At 42.1% G+C, this 16,208-nt stretch overlaps 1 long non-coding RNA gene across 1 annotated transcript in view; it reads left to right on the forward strand.

The window, feature by feature from the left end:
* LOC126986758 (uncharacterized) overlaps positions 1–15,943 on the forward strand; it is a 100,304-nt gene extending 84,361 nt beyond the window's left edge. The window contains exon 5 of the long non-coding RNA XR_007739933.1: positions 15,737–15,943. This is a non-coding gene — a long non-coding RNA (uncharacterized LOC126986758). The remainder of the gene's footprint in view (positions 1–15,736) is intronic.
* Positions 15,944–16,208: the final 265 nt, after the last annotated feature.

Genomic DNA, 16,208 nt, shown 5'->3' on the forward strand with positions numbered 1-16,208 from the left:
GTAAATAATAAAAAGTATGTTCTTATATGTTCTTATTGTGACGCAGATGTACCTATTTCCGTTCGTCGTCAGAGGCAAGGGTCCTGCTATATCCACTGCCACCCGTTCCATGGGGGCTCCAACCTGGTATAGTTGCAATGGGGCACGGTGACGCTTCTTGGGGCCCTTTTTTGCACAGCACACCTCACACGCGTGACACCATTCTTCCACGTCCTTCCTCATGCCAACCCAGTAGAACCTTTGGCGCAGGCGACTCAATGTCTTCTTTACCCCAAGGTGTCCGCTGGTGATGCTGTCGTGCATTTCTTTCAAGACGCCTTCCCGGGACTTCATAGGTAGCACCGTGGACCAGTAGTGGTCAAGACCATCATGAGAGACCCAGCGTCGCTGCAACACCCCGTTGTCCATCCGAAGAGTGTCCCACTGAGTCCAGTAATTCTTGGTGGTAGGGCTTTCTCTCGAGATTACTTCCCACCCAGGTCGCGTTGACGATTGACTCAGCCACTCCATAATTGGTCTCAGATCTTGGTCCTCCTGCTGCAGTTTTCCCAAGTCTTCCCATGGCACCTCCGCTGTCTGTTCCACTGTAGTGCGGCGGCACATATTCTGGACGCTTTCCCTCTGGAGGCAATGTTGACACTCAGGTAGGCAGGGGCGCCGGCTCAAGCTGTCCGCGTTACCGTGTGTTAGCCCAGATCGGTGCACAATAGTGTAGTGATGCTGCTCTACTTTACCTATCCAGCGAGCAAGCTGGCCCTCAGTGTTTTTCAGTGACCTCAACCATCGCAATGCGGCGTGATCCGTGCGGATAGTGAAAGTTGCACCGTACAGGTAAGCATGGAAAAAGTCAAGGCTCTTGACTACTGCCAGGAGTTCTTTCCGGGTCACGCAATAGTTTTTATTGGCTGCGGTGAGCTTCTTGCTGAAGTAGGCCACAACCCGTTCCATGTCGGCACATGCCTGAGACAGCACTCCACCAATCCTCTCATCACTGGCATCACAATCCAGTATAAAAGGCTTAGAGGGGTCTGGGTAGGTGAGTACGGGCGAGCTGATGAGGGCCTCCTTGAGCTTCTCAAAGGCAACCTGAGTTTCCGCTGTCCACTCAAACTTGCGCCCCTTCTTCGTCAGGAGGTGCAGTGGTGCAGCAATCGTAGCGAAGCCTTTTACAAACCTGCGGTAGTATGAGCACAACCCGAGGAAGCTCCGCAGTTCCTTCACGTTGCTGGGTGTCGGTCAGTCCCTTACCGCAGCCACCTTCTCAGGATCAGTGCGTACTCCAACCTCGCTCACGATGTGTCCCAAGTATTGGACCTCCCTTTGGAATAGGCAGCATTTCTTCGGGCTGAGCTTAAGGTGTGCAGCTCTAAACCGGGCGAAAACCTCTGATAGCCTTTCCATCTCCTGCTCGAAGGTCTGGCCAAAGACAATTACGTCGTCGAGGTAGATGAGTGCCGTCTTCCAGTGAAGTCCCTCCAGCACCCTCTCCATCAGCCGCTCGAACGTGGCCGGCGTGTTGCAGAGGCCAAAGGGCATAACCTTAAACTGCCACAGACCTTGACCGTAGGAGAAGGCTGTTTTCTCTTTGTCCTGCTCCGCCATTTTGACTTGGTGATACCCAGACTTCATATCCAGTGTTGAAAACCACTTGGAGCCCACCAAAGCGTCGAGCGTGTCGTCGATCCGTGGGAGTGGGTATGAATCCTTGATGGAGAGATCGTTGAGGGCTCGGTAGTCCACGCAGCACCTGAGGGAACCGTCCTTTTTCCTGACGAGCACTAGAGCAGACGCCCACGGGCTGCTGGACCGCTCGATTAACCCCTGTTGCCGGAGATCATCCATTACCTCATCCATCTCCTTGCGACGGGCTGGTGCCATCCTTCGAGGAGCTTGCTTCACTGGGCGGTGGCTACCTGTGTCGATGTGGTGCTCTACCAGGTCCGTACATCCCAAGTCCAGGTCTCCTGTGGAAAACACATCTGCATTCCTCACGAGAAGCTCCCTTAGTCAGGATGAAAAATCTCAAAAGGCCCTTCAATAAAGTGTTTGAGGCATTTCTTGTTAAAAGTTGGTAACAAGTGTTTTTAACCTAATTTGGGTATGCTGAATCCAAATCTGCTTGTTACCAAGCTGGTAAATGCTTTATAAGGGTTCAAAATCGCAATTCAAAATGGCCACCAAAATCATGCTAATTTGAGGTTCTCATTTTTTAAATTTTATTCTTAGACTGAAACCACGTTAACAGATGAGGCAATTAATGTATCCAAAAGAACTTCCACATGCCTGAGACCAACTGAGTTGATATCAAGCAAAACAAACATAGCAGCACCCCACCAGAGGCCAAAATCCAAGATGGCCGCCATCAAACTTAAACAAGGCATATCTCTTGTACTATATGCGCTACAAACTTGTTCTTGGTGTCTATATGTAGGTTTCTAATAGCAAGGAATCCAACTAGATGGTCTTACATAACTTATATCCAAAACAAAACATACTTGGGGTCAAATGGGAGGAACACATCCAAGATGGTTACCACTAACATTAAACCGTAAATTGCCTTTTCCAACATCAGGTAAGCCAAAACTATATGACTATGGCTACTTGTTGACAACAACAAAGCTAGTTGTCTTTATTAAAATAAAATAAAAACACCACCATGCCAAGTACATTCAGAATAACATTTTTATGAATGAAATATATTGATTTAGTCATAGGTTTGCAAATTAGAGAAACACGTAATTGAAATGAAAGTAAACTGGAGGCTGGTATTCTATACTAGTCTTGTATGTTCATGCAAGAATCCAGAGTGTGTACGCATTTGCAGGCTCCAGTGCACAACAGTTTTGATTTGCGACACTTGCATCTTAATGTTTGGCAACGTGTGGTACATGAACATGACACCACTTCTAAGCAGCTCTCGGGAACTGCTGGAAGAGATGTCAGTGTTGGAATGAGCTTTCCATCCACCAGGTTCCAGCCATGTGCTGTAGGTTCAGGTAAGTTTGGATGTGGGCAGTGTGCTTGTCGCCAAACCGAAGCTTGGTAGTGGACTCTGTGAACATGCAATCGTAGAGCATCGCTGCTGGGCGGGAGTACTTGCATGGAGCGTGATCCTGTGAATGATATGACTCTGGCTTTATCAATGTCATCCTCTTCACTGCCATATATGCGGCAAACGAATTTCTCAGCTGACTTAATCTTGTCATCATTGAGTTCACCATGCCAGTGAGACAGACTGAGAAAACGATAGTTCACTGCATACAGTGTGGACTGGAACGTATTTCTGTTTCTTTGATGTGCCTGCTTTCATCCACAAATAAGAACAGTCAAACTTATGAAAATGTGCCACCAGGAGGACAAATACGTCGGTGTCGCGAGCAGACACAACAATAGTTTGTGAATTTATGAAATTAAATCTACATGTATTGTGAAAACAAATGTTTGCCGCTTTCAAACTTGGTAGGGGTAATTGTTGATTAGATTCCAATTGTACAGGATTATATGTTTTACTACATTTTATGAGATAAAGACTATACTACATTATGTTGCGACTTGGTACCCTTTAATAAAGAAGATACATTTAGACACCAAGATAAAGTGCCTGGGTAGTGTTGAACCACATATACAAATTGGAGTTTTAGTGGTGGCCATCTTGGATTTGTTCATCCTGTTTGACCTCAAGTATGTTTTGTATTGGATAGGACCATCTAGTTGGATTCCTTGCTATTAGAAACATGCATATAGACATCAAGAACGTGTTTGTAGCGCATATAGGACAAGAGATATGCCTTGTTTAAGTTTGATGGCGGCCATCTTGGATTTTGGCCTCTGGTGGGGTGCTGCTATGTTTGTTTTGCTTGATATCAACTCAGTTGGTCTTAGGCATGTGGAAGTTCTTTTGAATACATTAATTGCCTTATCTGTTAACATATTTTCAGTCTAAGAATGAAATTTCAAAAATGCGAACCTCAAATTAGCATGATTTTGGTGGCCATTTTGAATTGCAATTTTGAGCCCTTATAAAGCATTTACCAGCTTGGTAACAAGCAGATTCGGATTCAGCATACCCTGCAGACACAGGTTCTCGGTTCCTGGTCGATCTCTTGGCACAACCCCACCATGGTCCCTTTTTCTATTTTCTTTGGGCTGAAGGAGACATTGGCCACGACGACAGGCACTTCCGCTGCAGCAGGGTCTACCAAAGTACTGCCTACAATCACCCCGTTTTCTACCGGGCATCGACTTCCACTCTCTACCACACACAGGCTAGCCGGGGGGGCACCCGTAATTTGACAGGGTAACAGCATCTCCGACCTCGGAGGAATAATGGTGGTGCGTTTGACCGTCACTGGCAGGTCTTCCTTGTTCACAGTCGTCAGTGGCACCCTCCTTCCTCCTACAGTCAGCTGCTTAGCACGGAAGTCCAGCTCGCACCAGGACACTCTGCGTAGTGTCCTGTGACTCCGCACAGTCGATCCGGCGTCTTAGGAAGCCGACGATGACTCACCACGTCAGGCCGCACCAATGTGCGTTCCGAGCCTGTGTCGACGACCACATGCCACAACACTCCGTCAACCTTGCCCTCCACTTGGCAGCTTGTCATGGTAGTTCTCCTGCACACTGATATCTTTGGGGCATGTACAGGACAGACTGGTCGTTGCCCCCGTGAACCAGTCCTCCTTAGTTTCCCGAGTGGTGGTCCCTCGTTGGGGGCACAGTTTTCCGACACTCATTCTTCCAGTGCCCCTTTTCTCCACAGGTCCAGCACTTGGGTCCTCCCCTGGGCTTCTTCTTAGCGCCACCTTCATATTCCTTCTTCCTCTTATAGCATTCGTTCTCCTTGTGCCCAACCTTCTCGCAGTACCAGTACGTTCCTTGGAACCTGTCTGTGTCGCTGACAGCGCCCTTTCGTGCCCTAAAGCCAGAAGTCGAGTCGTCCCTGAAGCTTGACGAGCTAGACCTAACAAAGGACTCAAACTCCATGGCACGTGCCAGAGCTTCCTGCATTGATGTTGGCTTAGCTTGGTTCACTTGTATCTTCAGCTGAGGGCTGTCCAGGGCATCGATGAATTGATCACGCAGCAAAACCGTCAGCAGGTCAGGGGTGGCACCTGGGTATGCCTTGTGCGCCATGCTCTCAAGGTCCTGAGCGAGTTCCTGAAGAGACTCGCCGTGCCTCCTGTTGCGGGTTCTGAACCTAACCCTGAAGAGCTCGTTCTGGTGCTTGGTTCCATATCGTTGCTCCAGCGCCTGTGCCAGCCCGCTGTAGCTGCCCTTTGTCGCATTGTCGAGCTGAGCAAGGATCTCCAGCGCCGCCCCTTTCAAGCTAGTGGCCAGCTGTACCGCGCACTCTTGGTCATCCCATCCGTTCCGAGCTGCCAACAGCTCAAACTGAGCGCGGTAAGCCTCCCAGGAGACCTTGCCATCAAACTCCTGAGGCTTCTTTCTAACAGTCGAACCCAGCAGACTCATGGGGCTGGCGGAACTTCTTGCGGGGATAAACTCAGGCGAAACAGGGCTCAAACTACCCCCGACTTGCGTAGGAGAAGCATCTTGGGTACAACTAGCCCCTGCAGGCACTGGCTGTCCGTTTCCAGCCAAGTAGTCTTCAAGGGCCTTCACTCTGTCACTTACTTCTAATATTTCTTTGTGTGTCGTCTCCCGTACCACCTCCATCTCTTGTTGAAGATTTGTGTGTTCTTTCTCCACTTCTATCAGGCGTTGTCCCAAGTTCGTGGTCACATCAGTCATTTCTCTTCGCACTGACTCACTTCCATCTTGTACTGATTTTAGCTGTAGCTGTAATCCTGTGAAGCGATCTTCTAGCTGTTCTTTGAGTTCTTGGAGTGTTCCTTCTTGTTGTTGCTGTGCTCTTTCTTGTTGTTCTTTGAGTTCTTGGAGTGTTCCTTCTTGTTGTTGCTGTGCTCTTTCTTGTTGTTCTTTGAGTTCTTGGTGTGGTCTTTCTTGTTGTTCTTTGAGTTCTTGGAGTGTTCTTTCTTGTTGTTGCTGTGCTCTTTCTTGTTTCTCCCCCTGTAGTCTCAAAGCTTCCAAGAGTTCAGTCAACACGTCGTCCCTCTGGGCAGCTTGGGAACGAGTCTCCATGGCGAAAAAAAGAACAAATGCCTACACTCCTGACGCCAATGTTATGCCGGACGTGTTACTTGGGTTCCATGTCGCCGTCAGGAGACTCTGTGGGAGGGAGATATGTAAACACCTTGCGCAGCTTCTGTAGTTTAATATTCTTCCTTAGTAGTACACTTCACTCTGACTCTTCACTGACCACTAGCTTACTATGACTGGGACTGGGACTCTCTCGCCCTCTTCTCCTATATATATCCAGAACAGTACAGTCTAGAATGTTACAGTATATTTTAGATCATACAAGAACATGTAGCAAAAATATATGCGAGTTGGCAACACTTCCCGCCTGGCGTCTGGCCGCGCCCCGCAGGGCACGGACGGCTCGCCTTGCTCCCCGCCCCCCTGTTCGCTCCTTCCGGAGCCTTCTAGAGGCCCATGGACGCCGGGGGAAGCTTCCAGCACAACATTATCTACAACATTATTATGTTACTTATTCCGGGAACATCTTTCCTACTGGATAGTTTCCACCAAATCTCATGTACGCTACATGTGTATTACATAGTAAATAAAAAGAAATTTATGATTATAATAAGTGAAGAAATATAGGCAATATACCCGTCCCTCCAGCTCGTCTCGTCTCCAGCTCCACCCATCGACGCTCTCCCATCAGCTGATTTGCGTCACCCCCCCCCCCTCTCTCTCTCTCTCTCTCTCTCTCTCTCTCTCTCTCTCTCTCTCTCTCATACGTTAAGGGAGATAAATATATAATTTAATGAAATAAAGGAAAGTAAGAGGAGGAGGAGGAAAAAGTCCACTTAGCTGATTTACGTCCCACCCCCTCTCTCTCTCTCTCTCTCTCTCTCTCTCTCTCTCTCTCTCTCTCTCTCTCTCTCTCTCTCTCTCTCTCTCTCTCTCTCTCTCTCTCTCATACGTTAAAGGAGATAAATAGAGATAATTTAATGAAATAAAGGAAAAAGAAGGAGGAGGAGGAGGTACACTTTTGTACAGTCTTCTCAATTGAAAGTACTTGTATTAAAATGTGATTTTTGGCGTTTTTTTTTTTTTTTATACACATAGGTGTTTTTGGTAATTGGTGTCGCAGAGCTATTTTTTTAATCTTTTTAAATGTTACTTTAGAAATCAGGTACCGCAGTACCGCGGAACGCACCAGAGGGGCGGGAAAAGTACCGGAGTACCGCGGAACGCACTGGGCATGCTGAGGTACCGCAGTACCGCGTAACGCAACCCCCCACTTTTGGTACCGCGCCCACCACTGACACACACACACACACACACACGAACACACACACACACACGAACACACACACACACACACACACTCACACACACACACTCAGTCTCTCACGCAATGTTTCTCAATTATTTCCCAAATGCATCCCATTATTTTCTCAATTTATTTTTTATTTTTTATACGTCTTGGCCTATTGCGCCGGTAGGCTTCTTACAGGTGGATCCTGATGGTCGGTCCAAGGCTTCTTCCTGGTGGGTACTGATGATCGGCCCAGCCCGTTCTGGCGCAGGCGAGTGTTTATAGTGGCGCCATCTTGCATTGGCTCATGCTGCCCTCCCGGAGCTCATCTTTAATCCTAGAATCTAGAGTCCGGGTTGATAGATGGTCTTCTGGGCAGCATGTGGGTAGTTTTTAGCCACTCGGCGGAGGCTGAAAAATCCCAGCTTGGTGGCACCGGTCGGGGATTGAACTCGCGTCCTCCTGAACGCGGGGCCGTCTTGGTATCCGTTCAGCCACCGCCTACCCATGTCCTTTTATTGTTTCTGAAACACTTTAGAATCGTCTGAGATACAGTGCTTACATACAAACTTTCTTAGTCTGGGCGGGCCTTAATGAAACAGGAACATACACAACAAGGAGACGATATGATTTCAATCAGACAACCGACAATCGGGAAAGTGTGGGTGTTGCCAAATTTGGGGATTAGAGCCTTCAGAGAAGGCAAAACCTATAGGGACAAGTGAGGTCAGACGCTGATCCCAGGTGTCTATGTGTGTGTGTCACTGACCAAACATTTTTTTTCTAATCCGGAACATTTTTTAAAAATATTGTCAATCATAAAGCAATCCAACTTGTATATGCCGCTACTTTGGTTGATATTACATTTTTTTGATCAGTGCTGATTATATGATATTTCTGTTCATGTAGAACTTACAAGCAACTATGGACGACGCACTGGACCAATCTATACAATAGTTGTTGTCTCTTAAATGAACAAACAATGGATTGGATCCTTGTGCCGTTTTTACACTATATTTGTGATGTTTTATTCATGTTTCCAAAAATTACAAGGGATTTTATATATACAAGCATCATAATTAATAGGGGAATTTATTATGAGCCTCTTTTTAACGTTATATGAGTTACTGAAAACTACATGTATATTAAGTGGTTTACATAATTGGGGAATGTTTGTGAAATTTTCATGGTAAGGCAACACGAGAACGTTTCCTATTTTTAATGGAGCTGATTGGGGAGTTTTGTTGAAAGTTTTGTTGGCAATGGAAAAAGATTTATCAATCACATGACTCGAGTATTTTAGTTTTTGAGCATTCTTGTAAACAGTTTTAAATTCCTCATGCAAAAACATTGATGAAAAAAACCCCACATTTTCAAACATTGAATGGGTGGGCTGAATATAAGATTCATTGTTTGTGGGTTTTCTGTAAATGCTAAATTTAAATTGTCTGTCTACTGTTTAGTTAAGGACAAGGAATGATATTATTATTATTATTATTATTATTATTATTATTATTATTATTATTATTATTATTATTATTATCAGAACTATGAGGGAGCCCCAGAGAAGATTCAAAATGACTATAACCCCAAACGTGATTTGGGTTTCTAAGGAGGGCCCAGCATAACTATGGAAATGAGATAGGGTGTTTTAGAAGAAAAGAAGTAACCCTACTTTTGAATAAATTAGATGAACAAGAATTAACAACCTCTTCTGGAAGAGAGATCCATAGTTTCGTTAGGTAAGGGATAACTGATCTTGAAAAAAGCTCTGCATACTATGAAGGGGATGGTCATTAGTACTAACAGTTTTATATAGAAATGTCAAACTTCCTATCAACTGGCGATGCTCTAATGTAAAATTAAGATTGGGAAGTAGGAATCTAATATTATTGAAGGCCCTCTCCAAAAGATGAAGATGACCCTGTTTTTTGGGGGAAATTGATGCCACCAACTGCCGTATGTGTTTTTCAAAAGTTAATTTAGAGTTAAAAGTAATACCAAGCTATTTTAAGGAAGTGCAATCTCTAATAGGTATACCATTAATAATAATAGGAGGATGAACAGGCTGGTGGGTCCTAAATCTACAAATAATAAGACTCTGGGTTTTAGACGGGCTCAATTTCATCCCCCATTGATTGCACCAGGACATGTGTTTATTAATGTCCTCTTGGAGAACCTCGGCAACAATTCTTCTATGTTGGGGGGAAGATATAGGTATATAGAGGCTGGTATCATCGGCATAAGCAATCATTTTTGATGAAATGCCATTCCACATATCACTAGTAAAAACGATAAAAAGCAGGGGACCCAATAAACTGCCTTGGGGAACGCCTGACCTAACAGGGCAAAAAGAACTCAAAGCACCATCAATTGCGACTCTTTGACTAAGACCAGTCAAAAAATCTGTTAAAATGCTTAAAAACGAACTGCCTACACCCACGGATTGTAATTTAAATAGAAGTGCTGTATGATTAACAATATCAAAGGCAGAACTGAAGTCTAAGGAAATCACTCTAGACTCTTGTCCATCATTCAAATAGCACTAAATATCATGAGCCATAGTCATAAAAGCGTCACATGTGCCAAATCCCTTACGAAAACCAAACTGAGAGAGTTATGCCCTGAGGAACTGAAGTGACATTGGCAGTACGCCAGCAAACTGGGAAGCAACCCTGGCGAATAGGTTTTCTAAAAATGACAGCAAGTTTAGGGGCTAGTAAATGACTAGTGTTTTTTTAAGAAAAGAGGGAAGAACCCACATGGATCAGAACCACCATAAGGATCAACATTGTTATTTCTTTGGTGGGGAATTTCGTTGGCCTTTATATTGGATTGCGAAATGGTGTCTACTAAAGGCGTTAACAATTTTACGAGCCATTTTGATAATTTTTATGAACCAGCTTCAACGGAATTTATTATTGGCCTGATCGGATTATTAGGTTTATGGGTTTTAATTAAGCCATACATGTATGGAGGAGATGGTGACAACGACGTGAATTCTTTGATGAGGTTGTCTTGTTTTTTTAAAGAGGCTCTTGATTTTCTTATTATAGTTGATGTTGACATTATTTATAGGATTGCTTCTAAGCTTACTAAATGTAGTATCATAACTTAAAATATCATGCATCTTTGTAAGATAATTCTCCTTATTAAAAATGACTAATGCTTTAGATTTATCTGCAGTTGTTATATGGATATTATTATCAAGTTTGAGTTTCTTGATTGCTTTCTTGAAACGAGAAGGGCCATTCGGCATAGACGGCACAGACATTGAAGCATAGGTTATTCCTTTACAAATGTTTATGATCTCATCTGATAAATTGTTATGTTTCTTCTAATATGCAAAAGGATTTTGCTACATCTACAAAATCTACATTTTTGCTTGAATATACACTACTCATACCGTATGCCAAGGCACAGCTTGTGTCTTTGTCAAGCTTTTTGCTGGAAAGGTTGATAAGTAGGTCAGGGTTGGATGCCTCGGTCCACCTGTTGTTGATTAATATTATGAGCTTCCGTTGGAATTTTGATTGAAGATCCCTGCAAACACGTCGCAATTTGTGATAATAATAGTTCAGCATATGATTTTTCCAGTCAATTGGTATAGTCCTTTGGAAAGCTTCTTTTTTTCTTGTTAGCAATGAGAAAAGCTTCCGCCTTTTCTATTTTTGTGATGTCGATATGCTTCTTCAGTATTATTTTCTGGAACTCATCAAATGGACGATCGGATCGTTGCAGATGCGATGTGGTAGTATGGACACAGGCATTACTTGTTCCTTTAGGCACTTTGCAAAAGGCTGACACGAAATTTCAATTTGTGAGTTTTGACCTGGGTGGAGCAGTATTCGGTGACGAAGGGGACCAGACCAGGACAGCTTTGTATATAAGCCCATGTACTCTCCACTTCTGTATTTTCCCCCTGAAGATGTAATACACGAAAGCGTTCGGGATCCTCGTGTTTCCTTAATTTCCTCAGTGGACACCAGCAAATATTTACATATCACGCGCTACCAAGTGATTGTGTTGCATATATATATATATATATATATATATATATATATATATATATATATATATATATATATATATATATATATATATATACATATATATATATATATATATATATATATATATATATATATATATATATATATATATATATATATATATATATATATATATATATATATATATATATATATATATATATATATATATATATATATATATATATATATATATATATATATATATATATATATATATATATATATATATATATATATATATATATATATATATATATATATATATATATATATATATATATATATATATATATATATATATATATATATATATATATATATATATATATATATATATATATATATATATATATATATATATATATATATATATATATATATATATATATATATATATATATATATATATATATATATAAGTCCGCTAGGCGCTTCTCCAACAAAACGAGACGAGTAAGAGGCCAAAAGAGAGATCAATTTCGGGAGATGTGTCTTGACACTCCTCTCTTGAAAGAGGACAAGTCATAGGCAGGAGGAAATATAGATCAAGGAAGGCTATGCCAGAGATTACCATCAGAAGCGATAAAAAAATGAAGATGCTTTAACTCTTGCATAAAGGATTTGGACAGTATAGGGGTGATCAAGAATATAAACTCTAGTGCAGCAGAGTCACGGGAAGGGGGTGGCATGCAGTTAGCAAGTTAAAAAGAGCAGTCAGCAAGAAAGATCGGTAGAATATGGAAAAGGATGCAACATTGCCGTGGAATTTAAGAGGTAGTAGACTGTCAGTAAGATTTACATAGATTTACATAGAAAATCAGACCACACAGACCCCATGGTCCAGACTAGGTGGTCTGTCCTTAAACCTAAGTGATTTTATATTAATCAGATGGCTCCAAAACGTTGCTTTTCTACTCTAGTTAATATTAAGTTCAAGGAAGTGACGGTCGAGCTTGTTTTTAAAGGAGTCAATCGTGTTACACTAGACCACTGATGGTGGGAGCTTATTCCATTCTCGCACTACAACGCTGGTGAAGAAAAATTTGGTGCAGTCTGAATTTACTTGTCTACATTTGAGTTTGGTGCCATTGTTCCTCGTTCGCAAAGTGTCATCGATCATAAACAATTTTGTTCTGTCTACATTCATGAAACCATTAAGTATTTTAAAAGATTCGATCAGTTTTCCTCGCAGGCGACGTTTCTCAATAGAGAACATGTTAAAGGGTGGAAAGCCTTTCTTCGTAGGATTTGTTGCGCAAGGAAGGGATCATTTTTGTTGCTCGACGCTGAACACCTTCCAGTTTAGCAATGAGGCGAAAACTGTACCGCACATTCCAAGTGGGGTCTGACTAAACTATTGTAGAGCGGAAGTATTACATCTTTATTTTTGAATAAAAAGTTTCTTTTAATGAAGCCCAACATTCTGTTCGCTTTATTTGCTGCATCGATGCATTGATGTGAGAATTTGAGGTTTGACGCGATTTTAATCCCCAGGTCCTTAACGCACTGAACACTTGTGAGTTTAACGCCGCGTATTTCGTAATCGGACTTCTTATTTTTTGTTCCAACTTGAAAGACCTGGCACTTGTGTACGTTAAAGGGCATCTCCCATTTATCCGACCAAGCTGAAATTTTGTGCAAATCCTCTTGGAGGCTTTGCCTGTCTTCGTCAGTGAGAACCGAGTTACCAATCTCTGTGTCGTCTGCAAATTTACTAATGCGATTATTGAGTCCAACATCCACGTCGTTGATGTAAATAATGAAGAGCACTGGGCCAAGAACCGAGCCCTGAGGGACGCCACTAGTGACCGGCGCCCACTCTGAGTTAAATCCGTCAATTGCAACTCTTTGTTGTCTGTTGCTCAACCAATTCGCGATCCATTGGTTTACTTGACCGTCAATGCCTATTTGCTTTAATTTATGAAGTAATTTATGATGTGGGACTTTATCAAACGCTTTCTGGAAATCAAGATAGACTACGTCCACTGATTTGGTTACGTCATAAATTGAGAAGATATAGTTATATAAGGTCAGTAGGTTTGACAGGCAGGATCTTTTGTTACGGAAGCCATGTTGTGAATCCCCAATTAATGAGTGGCTTTCGAGGTAACTCACAATTTTGTCTCTAATTATGCTCTCGAGTAGCTTACTTACAATTGAAGTTAGACTAATGGGTCGGTAGTTACCTGGTATTTTTTTGTCTCCTTTCTTAAAAATCGGTGTCACGTTAGCCTTTTTCCAATCCGAAGGGACGATGCCTTGTCGCAAGGACATATTGAATACGGTAGTGGGGACATATTGAATACGGTAGTGAAAGGACATATTGAATACGGTAGTGAGGTAGAGGAGGGGAGTTGATGAGACGAAGAGCCTTAGACTTCATTCTATCCAAAAGGGCTGTTCGTGAGGAGCCCCCCACACATGTGCGATGCATACTCTATATGATGACGGACAAGGCCCCTGTATATGGACAGCATCTGTGCTAGGGAAATTTACGATGCAGAATGCCTAACCTCGAGGACACTGATTTAGTGAGAGAAAAGATGAAAAGTTTCCAGTTAAGATTTTGAGTTGAGGATAGACAGAGTATATTTAGTGTAGAAGAGGGTAACAGATTTGTGTTGTCGAATAATAAGGATCGGCGTTTGGAAGATTGTGTCGAGTTGATAGGTGGAGAAATTGAGTTTTTGAGACGATGAAGGACACCAGGTTCCTGCTACCCCAATCAGAAATGATAGCAAGGTCTGAGTTTAAGCGTTCTGCAGCCTCCAATCTGGAGTCTTGTAATTCATGTTGGTAGGGTCTTCTCTTGTAAGAAGTTGAATAATGCAGTGTAAATTGATCAGCGAACAAATGGATGGGACACTTGTTGTGGAAAGAAGATCATTTATGAATAATAGGAAGAGAGTGGGAGATGTGACAGAGTCCTGTGGGAGACCACTATTGATAGGTTTAGGGGAAGAACAGTGACCGTCTATCTCAGCATAGACAGAATGGCTGGCGATCAGATAGAGGATCATTTGTGCATAGATATTTATGAATCTTCTGGTTAAGGATTGATTCAAAAGCCTTAGAGAGACAGGAAAGTAAAGCTATAGGACGGTAGTTTAAGAGACTGGAACGGTCACCCTTCTCAGGCACAGGCTATACGTATTGTATCACTCAAAGATGGACGCTAGAGAACACTTGACCTGATCGTGCCACTCTTTAGGAATGGGTCAAAAAGGAATTTAGAGTCCTTCCATGACACAAAAATTCTATTTCTCGTCAACTCGACACAATCTGCCAAACATCTATTCCAAATTTTTCTATTTCCTTCAGCTGTCCCCTTTTTCATTATTGGCCTATCCTTAACTTTAAATCTTAAATGGGAACTTATTACCTCATTTCTTGCTGAACTGCTTACTCGAGGTTCTGTGTTATTTGTCATCTCCACCAGTTTTCCTTCCTCCTAGATGCTACAATATAATAGTCTTATTTGTCTTGTTTGCATCTCATGTGTGTGAGGGGCTCAATACACAGATGCCTTTTTGGACAGAGTCAAAGGCACTTTCTTCTTAAGAACTTAACGTAAAGAGTCTGCAAGATGCCGGTAAGACTTTACTAGACTTTATGCAAACATTAACTAGACTCTTAATGCTTTCATCCCTTTGGCTGTTGAACTCTGGATAATTCTTCATTTGTAAGTAATTTATTTTGCTCAGAACTTTAACTCGTTCGAGAGGAGAGTACCAAGACCCCTTTACAAATAACTCTGTCCTCTCTAATTTGCAATCTTCTTTTGAACACTTTGTGGAAGCAGCGACATTGCAGGCTTTTTTTTTTCTTTTTTTTCACTCTTGACTTAACTCCTTTTTTGCAAGCCACCCTCCCCCGACCCCGTCCCCACACAAACACAGACATACGGATCTATTAGCGCGGTTTCTTAACGAACGAAAGCTCCCGAGTTTGATTACCAGGCGAAGTTGAGACCGATGAGCTGTCTCCTCTAGCCTAGCAAAGGATGGGTATCAGGTGTGCGTCGGTACTAGTTTGCCATTAAATGTACTTATATATATATATATATATATATATATATATATATATATATATATATATATATATATATATCTATATATATATATATAATTTTGAAAAAATATAGATTAATAGATAGATAGATAGATTGATAGATAGATGTAGATATATATTATGGATATATTGTTACAGAGCGTGTTGGTGTGGTGTCTATTTGCATTTTCAAACCTTAAACACGTTGCTGTTGACTAATATATAAATAAATATTTTTATTTATGCAATCCCGATAAAATCCTGGTACTTTCTCTTTTAGCGGGTCAAGTCAGTGGCATTGGGGAGTCTATGCTGAGTGAGCTATCAAGCCGTTTAAATTTTAGTTATCATCTACAAGACTTACCGCCTGATGGCTACTGGGGAGAGTTAATCAATGGCAGCTGGGTGGGTATGCTTGGCCAAGTGGTACGTCAGGAAAAGGACTTCCTCATCAACGGCATGGCACTAGTACTGGATCGTTACCAAGCTGCAGACTTTAGTGTACCTTACTTCAGTGATTCCTACAGCATACGCCTACAGGTAATGTGACATTATTTATATATACAACCTCTCAGTTGTTTCATTAAGAAATTGATTGCTCTCCACAGTGCTATATTCCCTCACATACTCTTAATTATTGAATAATAATGTTTGACAGTATATATTATTTTTTCATGGTTTATGGACATGTAATTTGGGATCAAGGTAAATTTGAGATCATACTCTACTGCTGGCGTGGCGGCGGCACTAAT

Source organism: Eriocheir sinensis, chromosome 62 (assembly GCF_024679095.1).
Source record: "Eriocheir sinensis breed Jianghai 21 chromosome 62, ASM2467909v1, whole genome shotgun sequence".
NCBI lineage: Eukaryota > Metazoa > Arthropoda > Malacostraca > Decapoda > Varunidae > Eriocheir > Eriocheir sinensis.